Consider the following 15268-nt stretch of genomic DNA (forward strand, 5'->3'; position numbering starts at 1 on the left):
GTCCAGCACGCGGTTCATCTTCAAGACTGAAATCTCCTTGGCGAAATTTTTGATACCATCTTTTACATGTAGTATGACTTACAGCGTTCTCTCCATATGCAGCACAAATTATTACAGTGGCTTCAGCAGCATTTTTCTTCAGATGAAACGCGAAGTGGATGGAAAATCGAATATGCTCTTTTGTTATTGCCATGTAAATACTACTGATTTTTGAGGTTATGTGTATCAAATGCCAAACGATATGGCATTTTAGAAGGCCAAACATCAACGCTTTAAAACCGCAAAAAGGCGGGAAAATATATAAAATTTAAATTGTTATTTCGGTTATATGAAATCTAAAGCTCAGAACTTTTTTGTATACCTAATATATATATATATATATATATATATATATATATATATAAAATATGTTTTCTTTTATTCCTTTTCCCCGCTATTATGTTGATGATTACTTAATATTCCAACGATCCTATACATTTTTTTCAATGTAACGTTCGATCAACTCATCGATGACAAAGAAATTGCGTTATGATTTAAGCGTGAAATTTTTTATTCACATTTTTTTTTTAAATGGCACTTTACATATTTATTTATAGCTGATTAAGTTTTTTTTTTAAATAAAAATTTTACAATTAATTGATAATGATGCAATCCTTTGTTTTTTTTCTGTTTATGATCACTATAACAGTAAATTCGTTCTCGATATGCTATCTGCAATTGTACGATCTTTTGTCTTTTTCTTGGCTACTGTAACACGCCTGTTCGCGAAATACTACTATAATAGAATATTGCCGTTCAGCGAGGTCATTGGATTTTTTATTCATTCCATCTTTCAAAAGAGGAGGGGGGAATTAACTCTGCCGTGTCAAAATTTACGCGGGTGCGATCAGTCTTCGTGCGTCATTCGTTTGTACGAACGAACTATACGCAACGTATTCCGCTTCTCCATCATTCGTTTATACGAACGATCCACATACAATGTACCGCCAAAGGAAGCAGCGCACTGTACGATGGTGAAACGAAGAAGGAACGTAATAAGTTCGACATTATCTTTTTTCCTTTTTGCAACATTACGTACTTAATATTATGCAATATTATGTACTTAATTTCTGTTACACAACATTTCGGTGGAGCCTCGCGCGATGCGCTTACTGAGCAGATGTTACAACCTGACGGCTACGAGCTTCAAGTTTCTGGAAATTGGAATCAATGTTGGTCCACCGAGCTACGTGGAGATCGTCCTAGGAAATTATCGAGGACAGGAGCTGATACTGTCTCTCGAAACATGGAAAGGATTCCATGAGCAGCAATGGAATATCTACAAATTGCTACGAAACAATTACAAAGACAATTTTATAAGCGTCGGATCGTTAACGGTCCGAGTTTGCATGACGAACGATGTTATACTCGTACGTCTTGAATCTTCAAACATACGCATTGTGATGGTCGAATCGACTCTACACCGTATGTTTAATCTCGCCGAATGTATTGATGTAACGTTCAATCAACTAGATAGACTCGTCGATACGATCGATGAAAAGTATACGCGATTCTCCAACATTGCGTCTATTATAACAAATCCCGAGGAGATACCATACGTGATAGTGATATCTTCGATAGGCATCAACTCGTCGATTGCGAACTGTTAGCTTTAGTTTTTAGTATGTATGAAAAAAAGACGATGTAACAAAAATGTAAATAAAAACATTTTCACGCTTAAAAATATGATTTCAATCAAAACAAACCTATTTCCCATCTTAAAATAAAATAATATTCCGGTTATGATAAGATATTATTTATTGGTATAACATCAATAAAAAAAGGATAATATCTCTTTCTTTTCTTATTGAATTCATTTCATTTTCTATAGTTTATTTTTTATAGTTTTTATAGTTTTATAGTTTTTATAGTTTTTATAGTTTTATAGTTTTCCATTTTTCACGTCGTCGCTAAAATTTATTGCTTCCTACGTGAGAACTTGAATTTGGCCAAATAAAAATGAGCACGTTTTAGTATTTATTAAAAAAACAAGAAAAAAGATTAAGAGAGGAGAAGTGTCTATTTACCGACTAATACATTATTTTCATTGAATAATAACGGATTTTTGGAGATTAATACATTGCGACACGTACATTTGTTTATTGCAGCCGAAATATCAGCGCGTCTCTTACCATGCTGCGACACATCGTCAATGCTATTTTTTCTAAATCGGGACATCATTATAAATCTTCCGAATCGCAATTTGTTTAGATACATTATTTTCATTGAATAACGGATTGTTCGAAATTAACACGTTGCGACACGTACATTTATTTATTGCAGCCGGAGTATTGGCGCTTTTTTTTCCTTTTTTTTCCTATATCAATTTCTACAAAAATCTTTTCTAGTAGCTCTTCTTAGACAAAACAGATCCCCTCTCCCTCAAAAGTACATTCCAAAGGACAAAGCATTTCCCCTTTCCCGTGCCTATCAGTTACCCCCTCTCCTTTACTCCGCATCACCGAGTTATCCCGCACACCCGCACCCCGCTCGGAGCCCCAAGGTTAGAATCAGCCTAATATATCTAGTATATCCTTATATTATATCATAAAGCTTAATTTAATTTATTATTATTTAATTTTATATTGTGTTACGGAATAAAAAACTTTAAATAAAATATAATTTTATATAATTTTATGTATCACATGAGTGGTACATGATATATATTACATATATGTTATATAATATTTTTATTTAAAAAAAATATATATACATAATTTTATATGTACTTATGTAACATTTATGTATATTTTTTATGCACAAACGTTACAAATATACTTATAAAACAAATATATTTCATAGTTTGTACAGTATAATATAATTTATTAGCAGTTTATGATTTTTATGTCTCAACTAAATAAGAATAATAGGAAAATAATTTTATAATAAAACATGTGTTTCTATGTTTATATATAAACATATAACCATATAAATATATAATTCAACTTTATAACACGAAACAAAAAAATATTTCAATATAACTGTATCATATATATATATATATATATATATATATATATATATATATATATATATATATGATACAGTTATATTGAAATATTTTTTTGTTTCGTTATAAAGTTGAATTATATATTTATATGATTATATGTTTATATGTAAACATAGAAACACATGTTTTATTATAAAATTATTTTATTAATTATTTTATTCTGTAAACGTAATATAAAATAAATAATACATGAAATAAAAAATTATTTTCCTATTATTCTTATTTAGTTGAGACATAAAAATCATAAACTGCTAATAAATTAAATTATACTGTACAAACTATGAAATATATTTGTTTTATAAGTATATTTGTAACGTTTGTGCATAAAAAATATATATATACATAAATGTTACATAAGTACATATAAAATTATGTATATATATTTTTTTTAAATAAAAATATTATATAACATATATGTAATATATATCATGTACCACTCATGTGATACATAAAATTATATAAAATTATATTTTATTTAAAGTTTTTTATTCCGTAACACAATATAAAATTAAATAATAATAAATTAAGCTTTATGATGTAATATAAGGATATATTAGGCCGATTCTAACCCTAGAGCTCCGAGCGGAGTGCGGGTGTGCGGGGTAACTCGGTGATATGGAGTAAAGGAGAGGGGATAACTGATAGGCACGAGAAAGAGGAAACGCTTTGTCCTTTGGAATGTACTTTTGAGGGGGAGGGGGTCTGTTTTGTCTAAAAAGAGCTACTAGAAAAGATTTTTGTAGAAATTGATATAGGAAAAGAAAGGAAAAAAAAGCGCCGATACTCCGGTTGCAATAAACAAATGTACGTGTCGCAACGTGTTAATTTCGAACAATCCGTTATTCAATGAAAATAATGTACCTAAACAAATTGCGATTCGGAAGATTTATAATGATGTCCCTATTTAGTAAAAATAGCGTCTCGTATTCCGAACAAAATTAGTGATTGTCGCCGCATTTGCTGTGAGAAGTGGAGTGACCTCGTGTACACGAAGGCCAAGAACCATAACTTAAAGCGATTTCGTAAGAAGATTTCCGATTCTGTTGCCGTATTCTCGAAGATCTCCGCTGATTAACGCGAGAAGATTTCCGATATGTCGTGCGCGAATCGCTCTGTATTTCGACTGCTGAAGGTAGTGCCATACCGTTCTCCTTGACCATTAACTATATGCGTGAATAAACCATATTTTTATAAAATAACGGAATTATTTGATCTACGTTCCCACCTTGATATAAGGCTCCTGATATACGGCTCCTTCATATAAGGCGGAACTAGCCACTCGCGAACACACACTAACATTACACATTGCTACTTTTAAAAAAAAATATATATTTTTTTATGATGTTTTTATGATGTTCTGCTTATTATTCTTTTCTAAAAATGATAAATTGATTTATTAATTGACAAATTATATTAATTTATTTTATATGATATTTTTCTGATGATTCTGGAGTTAAGAATTTCTAAACTTTTTTAATTTAATAATTTACAATATTTTCTAAATTGAAAATAAAGTATTAGTTTTATATGGTCCAATTTACTTTTTTTGCTAAATCTTTTTCAGGTTTCCTTTTTATTAGTATATATATATATATATATATATATATATATCTTTTAGAACATTTAATGACATGTATCTATCTAACTTATATATTATTTATGGCATTGACAAATAAATACATTGGATTGATCATAAAATAATAAAAATTTGAAATTACATATATAATATGTTAGGAAAACAAGAGTTAATACAAGTTAAGAATTACAAATAAAACAAAAAAAATAAGTACAAACCTAACAGAATTATTCTTTGATTATTTAAAATATTGGAAGAGAACTGATAACAAATACTGATTCAATAATATATAAATATTACTTAATCGGATTAAATATTAATATGCAAATACAAAAATTAAAATAAAATTGCATCAACAAAAATATATTTGTATATACATCTGTATATACATCTATATGTTTTAAATATTAAATAAAAAAAGTATTAAATATAAAAAAAAGAAATAAATTGTAAATTTTTCTAAATTAATAAATATCAACATGTATTATCTGTTGTCTGCATAATTCTTATTTCTATTTTATCTCCTTTAGTAACATTTAATTCTGTATAATTCATAGAAAATTTCATAGAAAAAATTTATTATATGTCCTTTTTACTTATAACTGCCATCTTATTGACCCGTAACCGATTACTTTGTTTAATTTATTATCAAAAATTTCAGCGAAATTTTTTTTCACATATGCTTTCAGAACTATAAAGTATATATATAAAGTATATATGTAATGTTGAAATAAATGTAAAGCATGCAAAGCCTACAAAAAAAAATCAATTTTACTGATTAAAATAAACAAGAACAAATAAAAAATATGTAATATATGCAAAAGGACGTACAATGTGATAAGATAGCTTTATTAAGATAAAATTTTATTAAATATATCATACGTAATTGCACACACGCACGCGCGCGTGCGTGCGCGCGTGCGTGCGTGCAATTAGCTAAAATAAAGATAAATATGTTATATTAATTGATAAATAGTTATTGCGTTCATTTGATTGTTACGTCGTGACGACTGCACGATTCTTTTCTTTCGGGTATCAGTACCGATCGTGGGGATTCGAAAGAATACATGTATATATATATATTGTAATATATATATATATATATATATATATATATATATATATATATCATTGTATTGTTGACGTGTTATTCTAAACACGTTATTTGCGATAAATATCATCACATACCTCAGTAGTCGAAAGGATAAGATGCCTGCCCGGTAAGCAGGAGATCCAGGTTCGATTCCTGGTTGAGGTGGTATTTTTTCGCAAAATAATTACGAGTTTTCACGACTGGTTCATGGTCGGGCCCCGTCGTGACGCACACCCTCCCTTCTTATTTGGGTTCGGTTTCTAGAATTCGGCTAAGCGGATAATCCCTATTATCCTAATCGCGGAAGTACACCGATGTTACATCTTGACGACTACACGATTCTTCTCTTTCGGATATCAGTTATTAGAATTTAGTTAAACAAATAAACGGATGACACATGTTCTGTTATGATCGCGACGGTTACGCAACTGATCTCTTCCGGGAGTCGGTTACTAAGAATTTGGCTAAGCGGATAATCCCTATTATCCTAATCGCGGAAAAACAACACGTGTACAGATGTTTTCCTCAACGAAATCATATATATATAGTGCCCTTAAAGGCACACACTGCTACTTCCTTTTTTCACGCGGTCAGAACATTTTCAGTTGTCAATAATTCAATCAGTCGATGTCAGTCGAAATAAATCAATAATTTCACCTAGTACAAGTACAAGTGATCAAGTTTCCTGGCGACACCGTTACCGCCTTCATCATTTCGCAGGTCCCAAGTCTCCGACATTCCAGAGTAACAGTAAGTTTAATTACACATAGGAAAATTCCCTAATAAGTTTTCGGGTCTCTTTTTCTTATATTTTCTCATTCCTCCCTTACATCCTTTCTATCCTCTGCCGTTCTCCTTACACTTCTACTCCCTTTTTCTTTTCTTTTCTCTTTTTTTCTTTGTTTGGGCCATCGGACCTCTCGGGCTCCCTATGCGTTGCGGAGCACTCAGCAGGTTCATGGCTGCCGAATAATTCGGCAAAATCTGCTTCTTCTCTGTTGGCTTCAGCCGTCGAACCTTTCGGGCTCCCTATGCGTTGCAGAGCACTCAGCAGGTTCATGGCTGCCGAGTAATTCGGCAAAATCTGCTTCTTCTCTGTTTGCCTCAGCCGTCGAATCTCACTGACTCCCTATGCGTTGTGGAACACTCAGCAGGTTCATGGCCACCGAATAATTCGGGAAATCTATTCTTTTCTTTTTTCTCTTCTCTCTTACAATTTTCTCTTTCCCTTTTTAATTTCTCTCCTCTGTCGGATCTCTCGGTTTCCTGAAATATTTCAGAGATAGCCTTAGGTTCACGACCAATGACATTTCCTTTATATTCCCAATCCATTTCTTCTAGTGAAATCTGCATCATCCACTATTTCCGACGCTCAGAGACGGAGGCGAGCCCTGAAGAGGCTCCGTTATCGTCGCAACAAGCGAGCTCGTCAATCAGGGAACTATCCCTCGCCTGGGACATCCGAGGTTTTGACACATGCCGAAGAAACCACGAGTTGTTCCAGCAGGAGACCCCATTATTTGTACATATCTCCTTCGTCCTATTCCCCGATCAAATCATCTGAACCTGGATCACCCCCAGATTTCAGCGCACTCTTCCCAGAGCGCCATGACACTAACCTCCAGATATATCCAGATTTTCGCATCCAAAAATCCTTGGACGAGTTCTGCGAATTCCGGACTCCTTCCTCTTCTCCCTTAGATCTTACTATCGGAAACCCGACCTCCTCTCCGAAACAACCACACACAGATAACAAAATACAAATTTAAATACATTAACAACGTAAGATAAAATTATTAAATACAGATTAAAAATACTAAACTATGTAAGATAAGAATAATTAGAATATAGACAAACATACAAAAAAAAATAATAGAATTTGTACACAGAAACCAAATAATACATCCGTCAATTTTTAGAACATTTATATTACATGAATTTCTGTACGTAACACCCTTCTTTTTTTTATTATTTTATCAAATGTAAATATATCGTCAGTAAATGTATTTCAACGCAAGAAATAATGACACGATCTTGTAGCTAGCTAAATTTGTAATCGTTTTAAAATTATTAATTACATGTAAAATTTAAATTATTTATCATTTTAGTTATTTCCTCTCTCTTTCATTCCTCGTTATCCCAAGATTCGCGCATGGTCCTGTCCCTGGCAAAAGAGATTAAATTCTCTTGTCCGCTCGGTGCTGATCCTGGCGGCGGGGGTAGGTCTCCCCGCGGTGATGGCTGCCAGCAGGTTGCTCGGGCACGGGCGGATGCGACTGCCAGGTCGGCGGCGATGAAGAGGCGGTCCCGACGTGATGGTGAAATCCTGATCCCGGGGCGGCGTACTTCGGTGGCGTCTCCGCGGTGTGGCTCTCCTCCGGTATCGGAGGCAGCGGCTCGATCGATTGCCTCTCGGCGGGTGAGCCAAGAGTCTCGTCCAACAGCGTGTACGGCCGCTGAAGAGAACTCAGGCGAGAGGAGGCATGGCGTGCACGGCCGCGTCGTAGGGTAGAGGAAGCCCTCGATGGCGTGCGCGGCCACTGAGGGGGGAATACGACCAATAGTAGTCGGTAACGCCGGCCGTGTAAAAAGGGCCGTATAATGACCGCAAGCGGTCAGTCCTCAGTGCTAGCTTAAGCCGTGCGCGGGCTCCAGTGCGCACTGAGGGGGTAGTGCCAAACGGTGGTGCTGGCCGCTCTTATATAGCGCTAAAGACGGTTTCCGCGCATGAGTGGATGATCAAACGGTTGGCCATCTCGTGGCGAGCGCGTGAATCACTCCCGTGCGCGGGCCCACTGTGTCGGCGCGCGGCAGCGCGCGGCGGCGCGCGCCGGTGCACTTGTCGATGGGTCAGAGTGGCGGTGACCGTCACAATATTAAAGATGATATATTAAAAATGATATTAAAGATATTAAAAAGATGATATTTTATAATACTACATACATTTATATCTTTTTATTCTTTTTCGTCTCTTTAAATCTTTTACATTTTCAGATTTACTGTTTCTTTCTATATATCTTTCTATATATTATAAATATTAAAATTATTTTAAATCAAAAATAGCACATTCAAAATTTTAAAATGTACAAATAGAAAAAACAGAAATGGAAAAAATAAATCCAGTCGAAATTATTCACTACAAATGAAATATTGGATACGATCCAATATATGACACTACAATGTAAGTACATATAAACTTATTTCTTAAAAATTGTATTATGTTCTAATCAAAAAATTATTATAACAATGAGTTTACATATGTTACTTCAATAATATAAATTCTTTTATATAACAATATATAACATTGATGTAACATTGATTTAATGGAGGAAAAATTATGTAATATATATGATTGTGTGATCCTTAGTGTTTCATTTATTCAGAAATATTTAAATTCTGAAATAATATAAAATTTATAAATATCTATTAGTAATTCTTTATTGCAATGCAAACATTGTTAGGCGTCAATAATCATATTCAGAGAATTTCTAAATGAATTAATGCCATTGATTAAAAAGCGAATTATATACATAATGTATGTAATTGTTTCTATTAACTCGTGTATATATTCTATTGTATTTTTACGCAAAATATTTTACATTTTAGATAACTAACTTACTAATACATATGTACGTGATTTATATATCTGATTTACATATCTGCACAAATACATTCCTCTCTCTCTCCCTCCCTCCTCTCTCTCTCTCTCTCTCTCTCTCTCTCTCTCTCTCTCTCTCTCTATCTTTGTTTAGGATCTTAAAAAAAATTTTTTAAAAAGATTCTGTTAAAAAGATTCTTTAAAGGATTCTTATAAAATAATATATTTTATTGTATTTTACTTTTATCTAATATTCTTTTTTACCAGGTAATTGACTATGTTTATTGTTAATTCGAAATAATATCATTGTGCTATCTTGCCTGTATTCGTAATGTATATTTACAAAAATTTCTGAGATCATGTCATGATAAATATATTTAATAATAAATTATAAATTATAAATCAATAAAAAATTTACATTGCAGAATGAAGATTGTCTTTTTATAGAATTTTTTGATATAAGCGCCATTTCGAAATTTTTTCCTATCATAAATTTTATGAAAATAGTGAATAAATGAAACTTTAAATAAATAAATAGCGTAACTTTTACATATTATATTAATTAAAAGTTTGAGCAGTTACATTTATGTAAAAAGAATATTTCTTACGTGTTAATTTTATCATAAAAATTGTATTAATGTAGTAACACACAATTAACTTCAAATTAAGATCAAGAATACATTTCTTTTTTGTTGAAATATTAACATAGTGTCGATGTTATTATTTAACACATTCAAATTTTGTGCTAAATTAGCACTTTGGAGATATTGGGGTGAAGGTATTAATTGCTACCCCTAAATTTTATCATAAAGAATAGGAAATTGCTACCAAATTTTATTGTAGAGGATAGGAATTTGAAATAAAAGAAAGGTACGGTTCAGCGCTTAGTTCGTTATATATTTACACAATATGTACAAAGCAAGTAAATGTGATTCGAAATGTGTGTGTGTGTGTGTGTGTGTGTGTGTGTGTGTGTGTGTGTGTGTGTATGGATTAGTGAGTGATTATCTGCGTGGTGTGTAAGAGCTCTCGTGTGAGAGCGTCTTGCCGATGAGAAGTCACTGTTGAACACGATCGAGGGCTTTGCAACCGAGAGAGTCTTGTGACCGGAGGCTTTGCAGCCGAGAGGGTCTTGCGACCGTGGGCTTTGCAGCTGAAAGGGTCTTGCGACCGTAGGCTTTGTTCCCTTGCGGGAGATGCGTTTCCACGCAGTGACTCGACGACGGATGAGAGTGTCGGTGGGTGGTCGCGCGTCTCCTTAAATATTCCGCGCGACCGTATTCTGAATGCGCGAGAACTCGGTGATAGGGTCAGACAGCGCCTATCAGCGAGCGCTGCTACTATCCGCGAAGCTAGGCCCATGCGCTACGCGAGGGGTGCGCGTCAGTGGCGTAGCGCGCGGAGGACTGCGCACCGCCACAACACAAAATTCTGAGTGGACCGTTTGGGACATGTGATTTATGTTAAATTCAACACATCTTTTCCAACACATCTTTAATGTAGCTGTATAAAATATTTACATTAAATAACCTATTTTTGCTCCTCTCTCTTTCTCTCTCTCTCTCTCTCTCTCTCTCTCTCTCTCTTCTATTTTTTCTCTTTCACTCTATCCTTTTTTTTCTTCTAACAAATTTTAAATTTAGTTTCGTATTTTGGTTAGTATTTATTTTTGAACTAAATTTTACATACGCAAGTTAGAAATTTTTAATAATTTTTTGCGAATATCAGACATACACGCGCACGCACGCATGCATGCATGCACGCACGCACGCACGCACGCACGCACGCACGCACGCACGCACGCACGCACACATGAAAAAGATAAAGATATAAAAAAATAAAAGATAAAAGTTTAAAAAAAAAGAAAAAAGAGTAGAAGAAAGAAAATAAAAAGGTATAGATGTATAGTATTATAAAACATATTTATTTTTAGTACAAATAATTTGTCTTAATTCGTAAATTGTGAATAAAATGAAATAATGTAAGTCTCTTTAAACTGATGTCTCTTTAACTGAATGAATGGTATACACTTTAGACACGAATATTCACGCATCCAATACACATACGCACATACATACGCTTAATACCAAGTATATATAAATAAATTATATAAATAAAAAATTATATTTAAAAATAAAATGTTTATGACGTTTGTCTAAGGAATTTTCTAATGACTCATCTAATCCTGTTATAAGGTACTTTAAAAGATGTGATTATTATACTTTTTATTTAATAAATACTGGAATGAGGAATTCGAGAGATTGTAATAAAAATACTTAAACTTATAGGTAATTACGAAGAAGTCTCTTCTTTCTTCTCTCGTTCATTCTCTTTTCTTTATTTCATTTTCAATTAACCTCTTCAATGTATGAAGTTGTCAAATCTCTTTAATGACAACCACTCATAAAACTTACGAAATTAGCGTAACAGGAGAACCAATCGGCATCGCAGAGAAGCAAAATCTTCTTCCTAACGATTCTTTCCTTTTTAATCATTAAAAATATTTTCAACGCTTTTTTAACATTTTTTTCTTATACGCTCTCCCGCATGACACAAGCTGTCACCGATTATCATCGCCGCAAAATTGAAGCGATCTCAACCGCCAGCATCGGCCAATCAACATCGTGGAAAAGAGGCAACAATACCTTCGAGACACGGTAGTGTCTCGGGTGTCAAGTCAACCGAGAACACTATTGAGTATAATTAACGTGCATATATATTATATCTGAGGGTATACCTCTGAATTAAGGGAACCTAATATTACTATAACCCTGTGCATCAGCGCATCTTTTCAAGAGTCTTACAAGTTGTTCTTTTTTTTTCGTTCGTTGCTGTGTGCACGATAAGTCTGTTCATCACGATATTAAAAATAAAGAATAGTTTATCAGTGATTCTAACTTTATTTTCTTAATTAACTCATTAGGTTATGGGCCCAGGTCATGCCCTGCTGTGTGCGGAATAACCTGGAACAGTAAAAGTGATAGAATTTGTTTCTACTCCGGTTTGTGTAACCAGAAATTCTTGTGCGTACATGATCGTGAAACTTTGAACAATGGCGGACAAAATCGACGTGGCTTCGGTTAACAAGTTTGATGATAAAAATTATCAACAGTGGCGGTTTCAAATGGTTTGTGCTCTCAAAGCAAAAGGTGTGTATGAAATCACCTTAGGAGTAGACACAACCTCCAGGAGAAAAAATGCGCCTGCACGCAAAGCTTGGTTGAAAAACGATGTTATGTTCACGTTAACGGCGGCCATGGACATGTCGCAAATCACTCTCATCGAAAATTATACATTCTCGAAAGGAATTCTCGACAAGTTGGATTCCATTTATCAACAAAAATCGGAATTCAATAAGATAATGATTATTGAACGATTTTATCAGCTGAAATTAAATCCAGGTGAATCAATGGCTCAACACGTGGCGAAAGTTGAGAATTTGGCGCGTCAGGTGAAGGAGACAGGAGAGACGCTAAACGACGTTGCCATTGCTACGAAAATTCTAAGAACGTTGCCAACCAAGTATCGAAATTTTAGGCAGGCATGACTGTCTATAGATCCCGACAAACAGATGTTGTCAAATCTCACAGAGAGATTTTTAGACGAGGAAGCTAACTTACCTTCAATGAAAGAGCAAGAAATGGCTTTTTTCACATCTTCGAATCAGAAGTCTGATTCTAAAAATATCACCACGAAAGACGCAAGGTCTGGCAAGACCAAATTCGACATTCGTAAAATGATCTGATATAACTGTCGGAAGAAGGGTCACTTCTCCCGCAACTGTCGGACTCCTAAGAAGAATGGTGATCAAAAGGTAGAGAAGATAATCAGTCTGCTTTTAGTTTTCAACTAAGTGATGCTATGTGCATGATTCCACAATCCAGCGATAACAGGTGATTCATGGACAGCGGTGCGTCCGCTCACATGACCGCTCATCGCAGAGAATTTTTCTCTATGTATCAAGAAGTGAGTGAGAACAGTGACGTCTCTCTCGCCAATCATCAGGGATTAGCAATCAAAGGCTCTGGCACAGTTAAAATAAATAAGTTCTTCAACGGAATGGTTTGAATCTTCAATCACGAATGTTTTGTACGTTCCGTTATTGAAAAGAAATTTGTTTTCAGAAGGTGTTCTCACGTCAAAAGATCTGAAGGTCATTAAAGAAAAATTCACAGCTGAAGTTTACGAGGCAGGCAAATTAGTTGCCAGTGCGATTTGTCAAATAACCTCTACTGTGACGTCCTGGGAGGTCCTGGTAGATCGGACGGGGCCGAAGTCAACAGATCCTCGACAGCTACACTCACACGTTATTTGTGAGATTCTTTTCCATGCGGTTAAGAGGGTAAAACCTCAGGATTAGATACTGCGAAGGAAATAGGTAACAGGAATGTCGAAATGACTTTTATTTTCAGGAAAGAGTTTTCGATTTTTGGGAATAAGGAATAATATATCACACTTGTGGTATTTGAATTGGAATTTATTCACTGTTATAAATGATATATATATATATATATATATATATATATATATATATATATTTAGCGAATGCGAGTGGAAGTACAAGTGCAAAAATGTACGTGCGCGTACAAGAATGCGAACAAAATGTAAGTGTCCGTGGATGTGAATCGCGAGTGGGTACGAATGAATGAATGAATGCGTGAATGCCTGCGCGAAAAAGAGGCCCCAAGGTATCGTCGCTTGAGGTTTTTATATTTTGCCAAAACATGGAAGTAGGGGTGACCTAAATTCCAATGTTATGATTCTATAGGTCTGAATAAAGCCTTTCATTATGAGTCAGCTATGATTCACGCATTTAAGACCTTCTAGTTGTCCTTGACATAGTTTTCTATTGGTCGACTTAGTCTACATTTGCTATGAGTCAGCGATGACTCGTGGTATTAAAATATTATGGCGCCCTTGACATTTAACGTTGGCCTACTTTCGCTTATAAACTGACCATGAGTCACACCTGTGACTAAATATTATGGCGGCCTTGACATTTAACGTTGGCTTATTTTTGCTTTCAAACTGATCATGAGTCATACTTATGACTATTCGGTCGACCTATTTTGTTTTCAAAGAGTTATACTTCGTTATAATAATTCCTTTCATATAGTTTGCTTGAATTTAAACTTTTATCGCAATATCGTTTTAGATATACTTTACAATTTTTATAATAATAATGATTACATCATATAATTAGTATATCTAAAATATATCAGTATAACTCTTTTTACATTTGTAATACATTATTTATTAAATGTTTTTAGATACAAAATGGCTCTGATTGTGATTGGTTGAATTGTTAGGGTAGTTTTCCATGCATATTAATATTCAAGATTTTTGTCATAGCCATAGGATTAGTGTTAATGAAAAAAGGGAAGTAACAATTATAAATATAAGTCTAGGATGAAGGTTTCTACAAGTTGAACTGGTTTATATACGGAGATTTGCCTGCTGAACTGATTTGAGTTTTTGAAGTAAGTGTATGTAAGGAAGTTTATAATTGTTTAAATATCTTCTAAACGGTGCGAGTTAGGTAGGTATGTGTAATGAGGTAAGTTGCAGGATTTCCTATGTGTTGTCCAAATCTTTCATAATAATTATTTGTTAATATAATAATTTATTTATTTATAAATTTTATTAAACGAAATTTAAATCGTAAAATTTCTTTTCTGAGATAAAATATGTTTCTATCCGGGTTGTTTATATAATTTCATAAAGAAAACTATATCTTATAAGGAAATGTATAATGTATGTATATATGTATACATGTGTGTGTGCTTTCATATACCCTTAATTTTGTTTATATCTTGAGAATTAAGAATCGTAACCACAAACTATAATTATATTTTCGAAATGATTTTTGATGGAGAATGTATTCATGTAAGGAAAAGATATCCATATAAGGACATCAACAAAATTTATCCTTGAAATAAGGATATGTATCAG

General features: G+C 33.7%; 1 pseudogene; it reads left to right on the forward strand.

Moving 5' to 3' along the window:
* Window positions 1-389: 389 nt before the first annotated feature.
* LOC148936387 (uncharacterized) lies at window positions 390-2293 on the forward strand (annotated as a pseudogene).
* The last annotated feature ends 12975 nt before the right edge of the window (window positions 2294-15268 follow it).

The sequence above is a fragment of the Pogonomyrmex barbatus genome, unplaced genomic scaffold, assembly GCF_055798465.1.
Source record: "Pogonomyrmex barbatus isolate J1 unplaced genomic scaffold, ASM5579846v1 scaffold22, whole genome shotgun sequence".
NCBI classification, from domain to species: Eukaryota; Metazoa; Arthropoda; class Insecta; order Hymenoptera; family Formicidae; genus Pogonomyrmex; species Pogonomyrmex barbatus.